Source organism: Helianthus annuus, chromosome 6 (assembly GCF_002127325.2).
Source record: "Helianthus annuus cultivar XRQ/B chromosome 6, HanXRQr2.0-SUNRISE, whole genome shotgun sequence".
Lineage (NCBI taxonomy): Eukaryota > Viridiplantae > Streptophyta > Magnoliopsida > Asterales > Asteraceae > Helianthus > Helianthus annuus.
Window position 1 is genome coordinate 19,117,968 of NC_035438.2, and position 4,779 is coordinate 19,122,746.

The following is a 4,779-nucleotide window of genomic DNA, read 5'->3' on the forward strand; positions in this document are numbered from 1 at the left end:
TCATGATAGATAATATAATGGGTATCATGAGGGTCTCAATTTTAAGTTACTTTGCAGTATGAAGGTTTCATATAGTTAAATATACAATCTATATAATTTAATGAAGTTCAAATATAAATAGACTGTATGGTAATTAACATTCACGTATATCATAATAATAAATGACGAAAATAGGATAATTGAGCTCAAGGCACAGTTGGAACCAGAGTAGATTCCTGATGATACATACCTTGATATCTTGATGGCAAATTGAGGGAAGATCTAGAGCCGTTATAACGCTTTTATTCCATGTGATAATCAATATTTAGATTTTTTTTCTCAATATATCACTTTTTATGAAAAAGAGTAATTGTAAAACTTACAATGACATCAAAAATCTCATTTCATAAAGCATATCAATCATATTATATGTATTTTAAAAATTAAGAGTTTATAACCAATTTATCTATAAATTATACAAAACTAGAGATTCCAACCAAATGATTATGAAAAACGCACTAAAATTAAATCATCGATAACATTCTATAAACCAATCATAACATATTTCCAAATGGCTTAATTATTAGATGATCATGCCATTCGTATAAATAAATAGAGCTAACCGACGAGACGCGACATGGTTCACTAGTTCAGAACTTACGAACACCCATGTCACAAAACAAATTTTTTTTTATAACCCAAAGTAAATTCCATCAAGCCGTATTGCCAAAGAAAAATTTAGAAATCTCAAATACAAAATCCCAAATCATGTGTATCAACTAGCACGGGATTTTAAGCGGTGATTTATTTGACCGGCTAACACACAAATATTAATTATACTTCACAGAATAATAATTTAATTAACATGGAAAAGATTGTGAGCATCTCAATAACTACCCTAGAAAATATAACAACATTGTTACAATACTTAGATTATAATCTATAGAAACAAGTATACAAGTTCAGTTCTTCAACAATGAAAGAGGAAGTAAGTTAATTTTCTTTATATGTATATTTACAACAACGAGAAGAATACCAAATAATAGTATATGTAATTTTCAAAGTTTAATTATTTAAGGTTCTCAATATTTAAATATGATTTGATTCTACCAAACTCCACAGAATGAAGATAAACAAAGAATACAATAAATATTTTTTTTTTCAAACTGAAAAAGAGCAACGGATGCACAAACTATTCACATGGATTCCTATGTTATTTTGTATATCATAAACAAAATACTATTATTTGATTGTGTGCACTAAGTAGAAATAAAATAACACAAAATAGGGTTTCACGTGGACGTTTTGTTTAGGTTGTCATGGGCTTACTACTCATGTTATAATGCATTAATAAAGTACAGACTATAAAAGCAGATAGTTTACCTCAGATTAGTTTTGATTTTCCCGTTCTGAATTGAGAGTCGATCTCGTCCACGCAACCAACATCATCAAAAGACGAAATCTGAAAGCATAGAGGAAGGGGTTGAAGGTGTCGGCTTGTTATCTTAAGAGAGCACCTTCGTGCTGATAACGTGTTGTAAAAAAACAAGCCTAATAGCTAAACAATATAGAAGAGATGTAGAGAAAAGAGATTAATATTCCATTGATTTGTCTGTCTAATACAAGAGAATACAATGACTATATATATAGGAGATGGTGTCTTGGAAAACAAGCTAAGTTATTTTAGGAGTTGATAACCACAATAATAATATTTATATTCATAACATGTTTTAATTTTTTTTTTTACTTTTTTGCCATTTTATCTTTATCATTTTTGTTTTTATAGGTTTATTTTTTCCCTTTTTGACTTTTTTGGCCTTTTGCTTTTTTCGTTTTTTTATTTTATTAGTTGAACATTGGTTGCTATCTACATGGCAGGTATTTGTTGCTTTTAGTATTTTTCTTTTTGTATTATTTTATACTTTTATAATTTCTTTTATCTTTTGCTCTTTATTTATAGTTTATTTTTACCTCTTTACTTTCAGCGTTGACACTTACAACCCTTTAACTTTATAAAAACTTTGTAATCAAGTTTTACGTGTTTATTTTTATTTACGTGTTGGTATAAATTAAAATCGATTTGTGTTATTTTGCGTTTAGATGTAAATTTTTTGCGAAAATGAGTTGGGTCAAGTATAATATGTTCACATCCGTATAATTATGTACGCTTTCAGTTAGTCTATATTTTAACGTAATTTTTGGAAAATGAGTCGGGTCAAATATAATGCCACTTTCGCGCTTATTTTTATTTACGTTTTCAATTTCTCTACGTTTTGATGTAAATTTTGTTCGGAAACGAGTAGAGTAAAATATAATATGTTTTCATTAGACTGTATAAATTCGAGTCATTTTACATTTTGATATCGCCGCAACTCGCCGTAACTATTTTCTTACGTGCTTATTTTAGTGCACATCTCGGTACAAATTCAAGTTGGTTTACCTTTCGTTGTATTTTTTTTTTTCAGAATATGTTAACTCAAATATAACACATTTCTATGATTATTTTTATGTACTTTTTTTTTCTTTCTTGATTTTTTCTAGACATTAATATTTCTATTTCTATACTTTTCTTTATGTTTAGTGTTTTAGTTTTATGTTCCTTTTTTTATTGAAGTTATATTTAAGATAACGTTTAAGTTTTCATTTACAATTAATTTAAAATCATACCATCTCGTTGTCTGATTTAAATTTATTTTTATGGTTTTCGATCGATATAAAAAATTTGTCAATATTCTTTTGAGTTTCTTTCTTTCGGTTGGTTGTTATATTGAACCAGAATAGATATCGAACGAAATACCGCAGCGTAGCACGGGTAATCTCACTAGTTATAACTAACTAGTAGTAATAATAAAATAACTTTTTAACGTATTATACTAACTAGTAGAATACCCTCACGTAATGCAGAGGAAATTTTGTGTACGCACAAAATATAAAATAATGTTTAGAATAGTATCATCATAATAAAAAAAGTTAAAAACATAAAGTTGTGCGTTACAAAGTTATGTTGTAGTACGGTGTCACCTTAGTGCGGGTGGTGAAAAGATACTAAAAAAATAGTGAAAAGATACTAAAAAAATACGAAACTGACTCATAAGTTGTCTCGCGTAACCAAAAGTTATAATATCTCCAAATGATATCATACATCAATTAAAAACCATAGAAACGAATAATGACACATGTTCTGATAATGAATATTTAGGTATTATTGTTATTCCGGGCGGTATCGGATTGCAATGAATGTCCTTTAACTTTAATAATTATGTTGACAATTCTTTCTTTTATAAAAAAACATTATACCCTAGGTCCTTTCACCTTAACCTAGATAAAATTTTCAGTTAAGTCGGCTCAGTTAAGGGTAGTTTAGTCATTTTACGAACTTAATTAAAAATAGTTTTATAAAAAAAAGTAAGCTAAAGCCTACCACTGCCACTCCGGCCACCACTCAAGAAAGCGATACAAAACACACGAACCAAAACAACAAATCAAACAAATATACCCATTCTCATAAAGCACAATCCTTGAAAGAGGGTGTTGACTTGTTCGGATCAAACCTAAATCTTCTTAACAACCACCGACTACACAAGATCTGTTCGGATCAAACCTAACAACCATCAATTGCACCAGATTTGTTCATCCACAACGACCACCATCCATCACCATTAACAACCACAGACAACACCAGATTTGTTCGGATCAAACCTAAATCTCATAACAACGATTCATCATAAACTCCTAATTTCAAATCTTCTTCACCGTACAAATCATTGATATGACATTCTTCGGATAAAAGAGAAGGTAATACGATTCGAATATCTACTTAAACTTTATTCTAGTGCCTTTATCATCGGTTGATGATGCGAGGTAGTAGTGGCGTTTGTGGCGGATCTGGATGGAGGCGGAGGTGTGGTGTGGCGATTTGGATGGAGGTGGTTGTGTGGTGTGGAGGATCTGGATGGAGGCGATGTGACAGTGTGGTGGATCTTAATGGAGGCAGTGGTGTGTGGCGGACTTGGATGGTTTTGTTGCAAACAGGTTATTGATGACTGTCGTAAGGGTCAATCAAAAACCTAAATAAGCTACGTAGATAGCGTAAGTAGGGTATCGTATCCACGGGGAATTTGTGGTCAGTGTCGCGTTTTTAACTAAGAACTAAATTAACTAGATTGGGGGTTTTATGATTTTGATTGTAAAAACTAAAGAACTAATTAATAAAGTTGTACTCAATACGAGAAAGAGTAACCTCTACCCGGAATCCCAATTACCCGTTTAACATAAAAACCTGTTTACTGATTCAAAACACCACATAGACATGGCCTCGGAATTAATGAATCTGATTAGTTATCAAGGATAGTTTTTAAGATTCACTACGCAACTTAATAACCCGTTTAATTGTATCAACTACCCACCAATTTACTAACCCGCTAACAACGCAAGAAAGTTGCCAATACGCTTAATAAACGACAAGTAATTCAAACACAAAAAACGTTTACCAAGAATCCAACACAAGTGGTCAAGCTGTACCAGTTATACGAATACGCAAACAAGATTTAATGCAAAACAATGTAAAAGTTCATCCAGGTAGAAGTTATAAGAAGTTTAGCCGCGCATCGAAGTCATCACAGCTTCAAGATTTGTTAGAAATTGATCGAGCATGAAGGACTTGCTTGGAAGATGAAAGATGGTGAGAAAAATCGCCCAAAAGTGCTCCCAATCGTTCCCTAGCGGCTGTTGATAACTTCTTTGGTTGCCCTTGTTGTAGTTTCCTTGATTATAATTCTGATTATAGTTCGATTGACGGTT